Source organism: Ctenopharyngodon idella, chromosome 22 (assembly GCF_019924925.1).
Source record: "Ctenopharyngodon idella isolate HZGC_01 chromosome 22, HZGC01, whole genome shotgun sequence".
NCBI classification, from domain to species: Eukaryota; Metazoa; Chordata; class Actinopteri; order Cypriniformes; family Xenocyprididae; genus Ctenopharyngodon; species Ctenopharyngodon idella.
Window position 1 is genome coordinate 8,442,911 of NC_067241.1, and position 13,737 is coordinate 8,456,647.

At 37.6% G+C, this 13,737-nt stretch overlaps 1 protein-coding gene across 3 annotated transcripts in view; it reads left to right on the plus strand.

The window, feature by feature from the left end:
* The first annotated feature begins 3,257 nt into the window (after positions 1-3,257).
* LOC127505263 (kelch domain-containing protein 8B-like) overlaps positions 3,258-13,737 on the plus strand; it is a 123,549-nt gene continuing 113,069 nt past the window's right edge. For 2 of the 3 annotated variants that reach the window (XM_051880702.1, XM_051880704.1), the window contains exon 1: positions 3,258-3,444. The gene's annotated coding sequence lies outside the window, so the exon portion shown is untranslated. Of the gene's footprint in view, positions 3,445-10,616; positions 10,818-13,737 lie in introns of all 3 variants that reach the window. The other variant, XM_051880703.1, reaches the window with a different exon arrangement.

Consider the following 13,737-nt stretch of genomic DNA (forward strand, 5'->3'; position numbering starts at 1 on the left):
TCCAGAAAATGACTGGAAACAGCTTTGCACAGTATATCTACTCTACACTCACATGATGTGGGCACACGAAATGCTGAGTGTGTGGGAAATTAACTGAAAAGGGAGAAACTTTGAATTCATTTGCAGCCTTTTACATTTATACATCTTTGATGACAAACCGTTTAAAAATCTCTTATTTATACTTCACTGACCTTTCAAATGCAAGTCTCTCTTTGTGAAAAACGTTTGCCAGTTTTTGATGAAAACATTTCTAAAATTAGATCTCAATCATAAACCCGCAATTTTCACCGTTTGGAAAGTCCGATGGAGTTTGATTTGTTTAAGCGGGAATTCTAGCAATACGTCAGGGTGAGAGCGAAAGCCAGGTTTGTTTGTTTCCTTTTTTTATCTTCGAAAAAGTGTACTGTCGAGGTCTTTTTGTACCTGTATCCAAACGTTTTACAATTGTATTTTTCAAAACTAGGTTATTCTAAAGTCATTAAATATATGCAATAATTTATATTTTTATTATTTAATATATTAGAATATTAAAATTTCATAGAAGTTGCAATCACCATACAGGTTATTCATATAAATAACCAATAGGTGGAAGCACTTGCATACGTGACAAATTTCATGATTTTAGCCCAGTGAAATTATGCTGAATGGGAGACTATACAATATTATATATATATATACACCGATCAGGCATAACATTATGAGCACTGACAGGTGAAGTGAATAACACTGATTATCTCTTCATCACGGCACCTGTTAGTGGGTGGGATATATTAGGCAGCAAGTGAACATTTTGTCCTCAAAGTTGATGTGTTAGAAGCAGGAAAAATGGCAAATGTAAGGATTTGAGTGAGTTTGACAAGGGCCAAATTGTGATGGCTAGACGACTGGGTCAGAGCATCTCCAAAACTGCAGCTCTTGTGGGGTGTTTCCGGTCTGCAGTGGTCAGTATCTATCAAAAGTGGTCCAAGGAAGGAACAGTGGTGAACCGGCGACAGGGTCATGGGCGGCCAAGGCTCATTGATGCACGTGGGGAGCGAAGGCTGGCCCGTGTGGTCCGATCCAACAGACGAACTACTGTAGCTCAAATTGCTCAAGAAGTTAATGCTGGTTCTGACAGAAAGTTGTCAGAATACACAGTGTGTTGCAGTTTGTTTCGTATGGGGCTGCATAGCTGCAGACCAGTCAGGGTGCCCATGCTGACCCCTGCCCACCGCTGAAAGCGCCAACAGTTTGAGGTGTTGACTTGGCCTCCAAATTGGGATGTGCTGAACAAACAAGTCCGATCCATGGAGGCCCCACCTCACAACTTACAGGACTTAAAGGATCTGCTGCAAACATCTTGGTGCCAGATACCACTGCACACCTTCAGGGGTCTAGTGGAGTCCATGCCTTGATGGGTCAGGGCTGTTTTGGCAGCAAAAGGGGGACCAACACAATATTAGGAAGGTGGTCATAATGTTATGCCTGATCGGTGTGTGTATATATATATTAGTTTTTTTAACGTTCAGATAAAGCCGACCCTGTGACCCTGCTCACATGATTAATAGCTATGCAGTGCACTATTTCATATTCATTGTTTTCCCACCTCTGTCTCTTTTTTTTGTGTTTAAGATGTTTGTGTTGGCCTGTCAGTGCAGTGGTTGAGAAGTTTGACTCAAGCATTCATTTCCTCCTGCTGACCTCCTGTCTTCAGCAGTGAACTCACACAGAGACTCTGCAGAGGTGATCGATCGGAGACAACAGGCAGTAATTCCTCCTCAGGAGAATGTGCAAATGAGATCAATTGATCGAGTTCACCATGGATGCAGTGAGGAGAGTCATAATTAGTTACACTGAATAGTCTGAGTGTGTGTTGTCTGCATGTTTGTTCATGAGGATCTCTGTCTTTGTTAGTATGCAAGAATCGGCTGCTCTTCAGAGTGACTGAAGGTCTATTTATTGCATTCAATATATTGTAACAATAAGACTTGTTATTGCTTGAGAAGACAATTAGCAGGGCAACAGAAATATTCACTCTATTCATCTGAAATGTCTTTTATGTCATGTATGGACCTAATACTTTAGCAACCTGTTTTTTTGTTTGTTTTGTTTTTTCTCATATATGTGTTTGTTTTTACCAATGCACACTTCCATTTTAATTCATTACCCCAATATGTGTTTTGCTCATTAACTGTCTTTGTGGTAGTCAGAGATTTTTCATTACAGGCTAAATGAGGTGCTGTTGCATAATTAGCGCACATTTAAAGTGTGGTACAACTTGCTTTTAGGCCACAGCACAGCTAAGAGTATTGTATTCTTGCCTAATGACTTGAAAATAATGTGAAGGTTTACATTATCGCTCCATTTCCAAGGATACAGACCCATGACTGATTTATCTTCATTGCCTTTAATTATGTCATGCTTCACTTGTGGTTCTATACACAGCTGATTATTTGTAAGAAATTTCACACATGCACACACACACACATACCTTTTTCTTCTTTCTTTCTTTCTTTCTTTTTTACTTTGCTAGGCCATAATGGTGGCCTTTTTTTTTTTAAATAATGGCCTTTTCGCAGTCACGACTTTACCGTATGTGGCTAGACAGAAACTTATTTTCAAAACTGAACCTATCCTGAGAAATTCACTGGAATAAAACGTGACAAATAGTAACAGTGTTGCTGATACGCGACAATTTCACTAAATGCCAAAAGGGGGCAGTAGTGTTCCAAAATGACAGCTTGCACCGATGCACTTCATTACTGAGTCTGTCACTCACAGCAGCCCCATAACCCATGTTATTTGTTATAATAGTCGGAGCATGCGAGGCACAGGAGGATTCGAGGGAGGATCGCAACAGGATCACTAATTCTTCATTTCGAATGTCTAGCCTATATATCACGCATTCTAGTGGAAACATGAGGGCAATCGTAACTGAGCACAAACTTGACACTTAAAGCATGAATGATCTTTTTGTGTGTGTGTGTGTGTGTGTTTTTAAGTTCCACTGAATTAACAAATAAGATATCAATGATAATAATTTTATAGCAACAAGCAATTTTCTGTCGTTGCAAATAAGATTAATTAAAGCGATAGATTTCTTGTCTTGAACAGTCAACCAATTGAACTCTTGAATACTTTGAAGTTACATTAAAAGGATGTAAGATAAATCTATACTTGTTTTGATCCCAAGTGTTCACTTTGTAGTTCTCTGTCAAAGTAACTATACATCCAGGATGCAGACAGCGCGTGTGAGCATTCAGGGGAGGGCGAAGTAAGTGATGCTGAGCCAATGGAGATACTCGTGCGAGAAGCATCTGTCCGAAACCCAAACTAACCGCTGGCATAACGCTACTGTCTCCGGTATGAGATGCGCGTTGAGATGAAAATCTGATTGAAGTTTGAAGAAGCTCACTCTTATTCACTGACTTTTGGAAATTCGCTCGAGAAGGACAAAACAAGAAGGTAATAATACGCACGAGAAGGTTATTATTGAAAGTTTTTTCGTGTTATTTTGCATATAGCCTACTCGAGGCACATGGTGCTGACTGCAGTTTGTGCCTGTTTTTGAGAAGACCCACCTATAGCTTAATAATCTGTATTATGATATTAAGACATCACGTTTTAACGATTATAAATTAATTTATTATAATTTCTATAAAATATTTGACCGTCGAATAAAAAGCGTATCACATAAGCCTTATTGTCGTGTTTTAGGAACGCTGATGTTGGTTGCAACGAGTATCTTTATGATTTAATCTTGATTTCAGGATGTTTTGGTTGATGTAGTATGTACTATTTTTATATAAATGCATATTTTTGAGTTCAGGACTGGGTAAGGCGGTCCGCGCAGTGTGTCTTTGGTGTGTTTTCACGGGTTTTGGAGATGCTGTTCCGCATTAGGTCAGCACTGCACAACCCCCAACTGTTATAATGCTGAACTGCTACATACCTCTCAAGGATATGTTAAGAGAATGGCCGTTTCTATTATGGAGAATGGTTGTTTAGTGAGAGGCATCTAACTTTAGGCTATTATTCGCATGATTAAACAAATCCAATAACAACAAGAGCTTTTATTGTCACAGTACACAGTACAGCAATAATCTCGCTTAATTTAATCACCTGTTGCATAGCTGTTTTCTTTCATCTAAGATGGCATTTTAAATTTGGGATTAATGTTTCAACAAAACCATTTTACAAGATCATAGTAATGAAATCCGCAGTTGTGATCTTCATCTTTTTATGCTAATAGTTTGTGTACCTGTCTTAAGATGTAATTTCCACTGCTTTTGACTGAGAAAAGTTTTTTTTTTTTTTTTAGGTTAAAGGGTTAGTTCACCCAAAAATGAAAATTATGTCATTAATTACTCACCCTCATGTCGTTCCACACCTGTAAGTCGACATGACTGCAGTGGTTCAACCTTAATTTTATGTAGCAACGAGAATACATTTCGTGTGAAAAAAAACCAAAACTTTAATCAACAATATCTTCTCTTCTGTGTCATTCTCATACACTGTTTACGTTCAGCGCCGACTCATTATTGGCCGGCTCTGCGTCAGCATCACACGAATGCGTCGTGCTGCTCACGTGATCAGCCTCTGCCAATACTGAGTCTGCGTTAGAACCGGGAAGCACTGAACGTAAACAACGTATGAGAATGACACAGAAGAGAAGATATTGTTGAATAAAGTCGTTATTTTTGTTTTTGCGCACAAAAATGATTCTCGTCGCTTCATAGAATTAAGGCTGAACCACTGTAGTCACGTCAACTGTTTTAACGATGTCTTTAGTACCTTTCTGTACCTTGAAAGTGGTGGTTAAATTGTTGTCTATGGACGAGTCATATATCTCTCGGATTTCATAAAAAATATCTTAATTTGTGTTCTGAAGATGAACGAAGGTCTTACGGGTGTGGAATGACATGAGGGTGAGTAATTAATGACAGAATTTTCATTTTTGGTTGAACTAACACTTTAACATTAGCCAAGCAGACGCTTTAAAGTGTTAGATCTAAAATCAATACTTACTAAAATTATTAAAAATAATGAATGAATCTGTAATTTACTTACCTCTTTGTTCCGTGGAACATAAAAGAAGATATTTTGAGATATTTGTAATGTATATTTTTGTAATGTATTTCTGAGTGAAACAGAATTTTGAATGAGGCAAAAATAGGGTGGAATTTGATTGGGCGATGGGTTTTTCATATCAGAATAGATGCAAAAACAGTGGCTAAATAGCCATTTGGCTATTGGTTAATACAATGAATGGCCTACATGATATCAGCAGAAAAGAAAAATTCTGTCAGAGGAGTAGTTTTTACATTTTGATTAAAGATTATGAGAACAAACAAATTTTGTCTTTTGGAATAACATGCACTGATAAATTGTTCACAATGCAACCAGGAACATTGTGTTAAGCGAGACAAGTAAATGTGAATTTTAGTGAGATGATAGAGAATGGACAATTGTCTTTGAGAATGGAGCTGTTTGTGGGGGCTGTGCCTTGTACTCACCTTGTAAACTACTGCTTTAAGCAAGTATATGTTTCCTCAGCCGGGGTCTGCTACTGACTACAGCAGGGGTGTCCAGTCCTACTCCTGGAGGGCCAATGTCCTGCAGAGTTTAAATCCAACCCCAATTAAACACAATTGAACCAGCTAATCAAGGTCTTAATAGGCAAACTAGAAACAAAGCCACTTGAAGGTAAGCCTGCAACCTTAGCCGAAAAAACGCTGCAGTATGCAGGGAAGGAGACTAGAGGCTGTTTTTTAAATGGATATCAATGGAGGAGAGGCTTCACTATGGTAAATAAACAATTTTTGTGAGGAAATAGCTAATCATTTAATGAATCGACAGCCCATCGGCTAATCTTCAACAAGTTTTCTCTTATATGTTTGAGTGATCTAATTTTAGAGTTTACACCGGAAAAAAAATGTTGTTTTATAAGAGAAGTCACAGACAATTGCGCGACAGGTATGATTCAATTTACGGCAATTCTCATTCATTTCTATGGTATCTGCAAACAGTGATTGACTGTCGCACAACCCTGAATGAAATTCAATGACGTCAAGGCTGTAATGTTACTGGTTACCAAGGCACACATGATCCAAGTCAGCTGTTATGCTTTCTCCAATGGTAGAGCCGCGGACCCTCTTATCTCCCAGTAATAATCCTCTGCTAGAAACTTCCAGGCAGGTGTGTTGAGGCAAGCTAGAGCTAAACTCGGCAGGACAGTAGCCCTCCAGGACTGAGTTTGGATACCCCTGGATTAGAGGAACAGAAGCACAACATTGTGTTTTTACTGTGAGTGTACACAAATAAACAAAAGAAATTCAGTTTTGAATGATGTAGAACTCTTATCTGTATGTCCAAAATCGACAGAGTATTTTGAATCTCTTTTCACACTCTTTCGACTCATGTTATTATGAAAATATTCGTGCATTCAGATGCTCAGGAAAGATGACATAAAATTATAACAGCCTTCTGTCTGTACTATCTTGACTTCTTTGCTCGCTTTCATCACTTTCGCTTTTTATTCTCGTGCACTGACCCATTCGCTAAGCTGAACAGCCAATCAGAGTTTTCTATTTCACAGTCGGGCCGAAAACCCCCCGACGGCATCCAACTAGAGCGGAACACAGCGAACCTTTGGCTTGGTGTGTCCCGGCCTTTAAATTTCTACTAATTTCTAAATGTCAAACTTTTTAGTTTGACCACTTAGTTCTATTTGATTGTTAAGGTTATGTTTTAAATGCATTGCTGCATCACACTAAACTCTTCTGCTTAATGATTTCGTCTCGTGCTTATCCCTGGAGGCGGTAATTACTGCCTTGCGTGTGGACGTGATAACCTTCGTCTGCTTGGTGATCATTTGCATAATCATTAGAAAAATTAACGTGCACTTTTTCCCATTTGCACCACAGGATGATATGCAAGTGGCTGCTTTGTCAACTGGTAATTAATGAGCAGTGTAATGAGTTGTGTGTGCTCCCAATAAACGCCGTCTTTTATGGCTCTCTGTAGTTTTTGGATTTAAGGAACGTGTCTCTTCACCCCCCATTCAATGTGACCTGACACCAATTCTGCTAAATAACACAAAGTCCCCAGAAACAGAGAACTGGTAAACCCTTTAACCCAGGCACCATGAAGAGAGATACTCGAGGGCTGATTCACAGAAAGCAGAAAGTCATATCTAGAAACTGCAGCCTCCAACAATCGTTTAAAGAAAAGAATGAGGGAAAACATGACTGAATGTAAATTAGCAAAGCGCCATCAATCCTCAAAGCACCATCAGTTCACAGTGTAATTGTTACATGGATGTCAATCCATGTCCGAGCGCTGGGCAATTAACTGCCTAATCCAGTCATTTAATTTTCATTGAGCAGGTTGGGTGAAGGGGGGCTTCGTCCTTCACAGTCTCCAGTATTTCAGCCCCTCACTGTGCTGTCAAACATCTGAGGTGACGCCCCAGTCAGAGATATTATAGTGCTGTATCAAGTCAAAATCCACTTGTTTGAATCAAAGTGCAAATGTAAAAAGAGAATATGATTATGCATGGATTTCCAAATATATTCACCTTGGTCTATCCCTCTATTATAAATATTCTAAATGTTAGTGTCAGATCTCCTCAAATACATAACCCAGAGGAAACTGTGAAGATGGGTAATAATGGCCTGTAGTGATTCTCGTCTAATTTGACATAAGAAAGGGCCCGACTTCCTGTGGAGTGCTCTTCCAACAGAGAAATGATATGGTCACAGGAGATGGATGGCCTCTCAGTACACTCACTTAGCCAGCGGCCCCTGGGTCCACTTCACAGCCCCTACACCCTACTGAGTTTACAACATTAATTATAGACTTGTTAATAGCTATCCAGAGAACATGCTCACATTAATATGCTTTGAATTTCACACCACCCACTCGCACACCAACACACCTATACACACACAGACTGTTTGGCGAAAGGTTGGTTATCTGGAAACAGTGACTTTCATATGCATGCAGAGAGAAGAAAGGGCCACAGTATCTTTATACTCTAAAATAGCATTTATACATTAGCTTGAACAAGATCAGTATATAATTTAACAATGTGTTTCAGGTCATGGAGACCAATATTTTGTTGTTGCTGACTTAATATTTGTTGGTGGATAGTTAACTGCAAAGCTAAGATGTGCAGTACAGCTCTACTTGTGCATCATCCTAAAAAGTGAATTTAGGCAGTATAGCCTAGGTGACCATGGGTGCCATCTCTTGTGGGGTGTCAATTAAATTGACTTATGTGTTTACAAAACGAGCCCGGCAAACCTTTAAACTCACCTTGAATGTTTACAACAGGCTTTATTTTACTCATAAATTGAAAAACTCCATTATAAAACCCCATAGGAAAATCTAGAGTGAACCAGGGGCGAATTAGTCTTCCGGGTTTTGACTTCATCCCTGCACCACTCTATGGGTGCTTCTCTAACGGAAGGCTGCATCCTAGTGAGGCTGTGTTCAGTCAAGACCTTCGGAGGCTAGAGTCCTCCTCAGCATTAAACGCTAGAATGATTTTAGTAAGTGCACATGGCTACATCACGCATGGCATGAAAATACTATTAAAACTTATAAAACTTGGAAAAATACTTTGTATTAAAAATCTTTATATTAACTGGCTTTCTATTAATGCAGTGCAGTGCATGACAACTGTCTGTGGTCTGGTTTACGTTATTGGGAGTTTAGAGTTAAATTGAGACAGCCTTCAGCGGTGTTTGATAAGATATCAGGTGTCCGTTTCCGTTTGAGAAGCACCCTACATCTCTTCTCCTCTGATGATGTGTTTACTGGCGCAAGGGCGGGACAACCTGTCACTCACATGAGATCGCAGCAATGGTCCCTTTTCACATTTCCAGGGTTCTCAGAAGCAGAAGACATCATAGTTGGTTAAACATCTATAGTGGTGAACAGGAGATGACAGCAAATATAATTTTTGTATTCCCATTTGATCCAATAGTAAAATAAACAATCCATGATAGTGTTTCAGAAAAGAGAATGATGTGAAATTAACCGTCACTCAGCTGTTGTATTAGAAACACCTTCGCAGTCGCAGTAGTGTTAATTTAGTATTACCTGCCAAGGTAATAACACAAAGAATAGCGTTATAAATGCTTTTTTATTTTAATTAAAATATGAAAAACTTTATAGATTTGCGATGTTGCTAACTGTGGAAACGCCATGTCTTAATTACCGTAATTACGAGATTTCAACTTGTAAAAAGCACTCATGTCCTAGTAGAGCTCGTAATTACAACATGTAAGCTGGGAATTTTCAAAGCGCTTCTACTTGTACCACGTAAACGCTGTACCACGTGACCGAGTGAATAGTGTCTCGAAATTACGGTACGACATGGCGTGAACGCAACATTTGTAAAAGTGTCCATGGCAAAGCACAACGCCCCCCGAGCAGTTTCCGATGGGTAAAATCAAGCCCTACGTTTTTTTCTTGTTCGAGAAGCTGTTTCACTCGGATATGGGCCTAATAGGGAAGAAAAGACTGTCGCGACTTCCGTTTCATTTCGAAATCGATAAGTCTTTTTCACTTAACGTTACCTGAGATTTCCTTATACCGACCTGGGAGAGCTCACAATTTCCCTCACAACATTTCAGCAAGCAAGTCGTCTGTCAGGTATTTTCTGTCCTTTGTTTAGGAACAATACTAGCAGCAGTGTCCGATTCGTGAGTGAATCACTCTTTTGAGTCGGTTCTTTTCCGTGAATTTATCGAATGGCTCCGTTCGAATCATTCGAGCAGCTCGCGCAGTCGTTTGAAGCGGGTTTCACTCAATAAAACGCGGCATATTAGAATGCGGAGAACAAAAAGAGCGCTGGAAGAAGTGGATATTTACACCGACAAACAAATGAAACAATCTGCAAAATTGTCCAATCGTTTGCCAGTGTACGCGGCCTTCAATCACTTCTGCACGTGCGTCATGTGAACGATTGCAGATAGCCCAATATATTTTCCGACAAATAGAGTATCAAACACTAGCTATAATAGTAAATACCACGTCAAAGCACCATATGATTACTGTTTCTTATCTTTACTGTACCATATTTACTACTGTCGTGGTATGATATTTTATCTTAATATTTTTTAGAGGTAATTTGATAGTCATTTAGTCAGTGAATTTTATTTTTAGAGGTTGGTCTTTGTACAAGTTTAAGAAGGAATGTCATTGTATTTCTTCTGAGTGTGTGCCCTTTATGTTGTAGCTAACTTTACTGATAACTGTTAAAGATAGTACTTTTATTTATTTTTATGGGTATGCATGTTTAGGATGGTCAATTAAATATCTTCCTAGCATTGATGTTGATGTCAGTTTGATTTGGAAATAATTAACAAGGGTAACCTTTTACTTTACGTTCAGTGTTCAATTATTTTTTATTTAGTTAACACTACAATAAGGTCCCATTAATGTTAGTTAATGCATTTATAGGCCTACATTTGTTACAGTGGGCTATTTATTCATATTTGTTAGTTAATAAAAATATACCTGTTCCGTTCATTGTTAGTTCATGTAAGCTGAGATTTGTTAACTAATGTAGTAAACTAATGTTAACATGGAATTTTATTGTAAAGTGTTACCTTTATTTTATTTAGGCCCTAACCTATGCAACAGGTCTCTACTTATAAAGAGCAATGCAAGTCCCTCAGATTCAGATGGAAGATTATGGAATGAGGATGTATGTGTGTGTGAGCAAGAGAGGAAGATTCTAGAGAGGAATGAGGAGATGAGCTGTTGTACAGGAAGCTGTCTGAAGTGGTCCTGATCATTTTACTGGACTGTGGATTAGTACAATGGTAATCCTTTTCGCCTTGCTTGCCCTTCTCATGAAAAAGATTTCTCTTAACTTTGGCAAAAATTGCACACACTCCCTCTGTTTCTGTCTCTAGTTTTTTAGCTTCTAAATCGCTCACTTAGACGTTGGCTTTAGTTGAACAAGCAACTAATCTAGTTTATACTACTTAAATCTGGCATTGTGTACTGCAAATATTGATGGCTCTCATGATGAATTGTTAGTGATATTTCTCATCTGTAAGTCTCTGCATAAAAGCATCTGCTAAATGAATAAATGTAATCTGTAAATTAAGAAAACTATATTAATTCAGTCAGGAGTTGGCTTATGTTCTTTAAAAAAAAAAAAGACAAGTTAACAGATCCCATTAGGTTCAAATGGCAGTTCTGTCTGAGGAGCTGATCATATAACTCTATTGTGTTATCAGTATTTAAAGTACACAAAGAACAGTGATGTTAAGTCTTGAAAAATTGTCTCCTTTACAATTCACAGAGTTATTTTAAATTGGATTAGCTATACACTCCGCAAGATGCTGAAAAATGGAATGACATAAAGAGTTCACTGAATTCACAAAGCATTAGTCCAACACAAAAGAAAATGTTTAAAAAGTGTTATTTTATTGTTTAATAATATTAGAATTTAAAATAAGTTTGAAGCTGAATTTTCAGCATCATTACTCCAGTCTTCAGTGTCACATGACCCTTCAGAAATCATTTTAATATGCTGATTTGCTGCTCAAGAAACATTTCTGATTATTATCAATGTTGAAAACAGTTGTGCTGCTTAATATTTAATGGAAACTGATGCATTTTTCCGGGATTTTTTTGATCCTCTCTAAAGGATAAAAAAAAGCTCTAAATTACAGCATTTATTTGAATTAGACATTTTTTGTAACATAATTGTCTTTAATGTCACTTTTGATCAATTTAATGCTTGCTGAATACTTATAAAATCTTACTGACTCCAAATTTTTAACAGTAGTGTATATTCATTGGATTTTTAAAAATTCTTTTAATTCTACTTTCTTATTCCAATTCAGATCACAATTCTGCATGTTGGTTGCTACCTCAAATCAAACTCAGGAATTTAAAAGGCATTTTCAGTTTAATTCAATTCTGTATAACACACAACCCTGGTATTTATAGGGTTCAACTAAACCTGTGAAGGTGTTTTTTTTTTTAAGTGTTACAGACTCTGAGAGTTCTTTTAATTAAAGACACTCTAGCTCAATGTCCAGCTTCTCTCTCAGCACTCCAGAATATTTCAAAAGGTCAGTGTTTAAAAAGACATGTCACCTTGAGCTCTCTGTGAAAAAGACAAGAGGCAAGGATTCAGTGAAATCACGCAATCCTGGACATTGACAGACTGTGCAAAGAGCTTTTCTACAAATCTCTAGTTTAACAGAGATGGCTGCACAGACATTTAACATTTCATTTATGCGATTTACTTATTTAATCCTTCTGGCTTATTATCTTTTTCAGGCCACAAAAGGAGAATAAAAAAAAATGCCCTGCTTGTGCTCATCCTTATAATGGCAGTGAATAGCGACCAGCTTCAAGCTATAAAAAAAGACGCAAAAGTATCCCAAAATGGTGTCATGCAACATGTGTCTTATATTCTGAATGTTCAGGGGATATATGATAGGGTTTGGTTAGAAAAAAAAAAAAAAAAAAAAACAGTTATAAATTTAATGTATTATTTAACACAAATCCTGACCTTGGCCGCTGATCTTCTGTGCACAAGCCAAAAAAGAAAAATGTTATCATTTACTCACCCTCATTTTATTCCAAATCTGTTTGATTTTTTTTCTTCTTCTTCTTCTGTGCAATACAAAACAATATATTTTGAATATAACTGTTTTTATTCATGTAATGGAAGTCAATGAAGTACAGTGCTGTTTTAGACCCCATTTACATTTATTGTATGGACTGTTACACCCCGTCTAGGGAAAAGGGTGCAACATGAAAGACTGAAATGCAATAAATTTGGAACAACAATGATGAATTTATTGTCTTAAATTGGGACTCTAGATTCAGGAGCTAACTGGGCCAAAATAACAAACAAAACTTTCTTATTTTAAAACCTCTTTCCTAAACCCTAACCAAAAAGGAAATAAAATAAAATACTATATATGAACCTAACTCTCTAACCAAAAACAGAGATCAAACAATTTACAATAAACAAAAGTGGTATCAGACTCCTTACTTTCCCAAATTTTCAATATTTACAATATATTTACAATTCTGTTTTCAAAGCCAGACAAACAAAATTGAACAGGCAATCCAAAAATCAGTGTCTAAAATCAGGCAAAGGAGTCAATTATACCAATGCATTATACCTTAGATACAAACAATTTTCAACTCAAACAAACAAGTAATACTCTAAGGGCCCTATTTTAATGATCTTAAGGCATGTCCGAATCCTCTTTTGCTAGTTTAACGGCGGAAAAAATGGTCGGCACGCCTGGCGCATGGTCCAAAAGGGTTGTACCTAGTCTCTTAATGAGTAGGCCTAATGGGTGTGTTTTGGGTGTAACGTGCAATAAAAGTCTCATCTCCCATTTCCTTTAAAAGCCAGTTGCGCAAACTTTGCACTATACAGTCAAACTCTTTCTCCTCAAAACATAAGATCCCTCCAGAGGAAGTGATGACATGGTTTTTAAAGTACTGTGCATCAGTCAGGACATAGCATCAATAAGCCTGCAGGAACCAATAAGACAACGTTCCTAGACAGACACTCACAAAACAACAGAAATATAACAAAACACTAACCATAGGGTCGGAACATGGACAAAAACGGTTATATTAAAAATATATTCTTTTGTATTGAGCAGAAGAAAAATCAAACAGGTTTGGAACAAAATTAGGGCGAGAAAATGATGACAAATCTTTCTTTTTTGGGTCAACTCTCCCTTTAAACATACA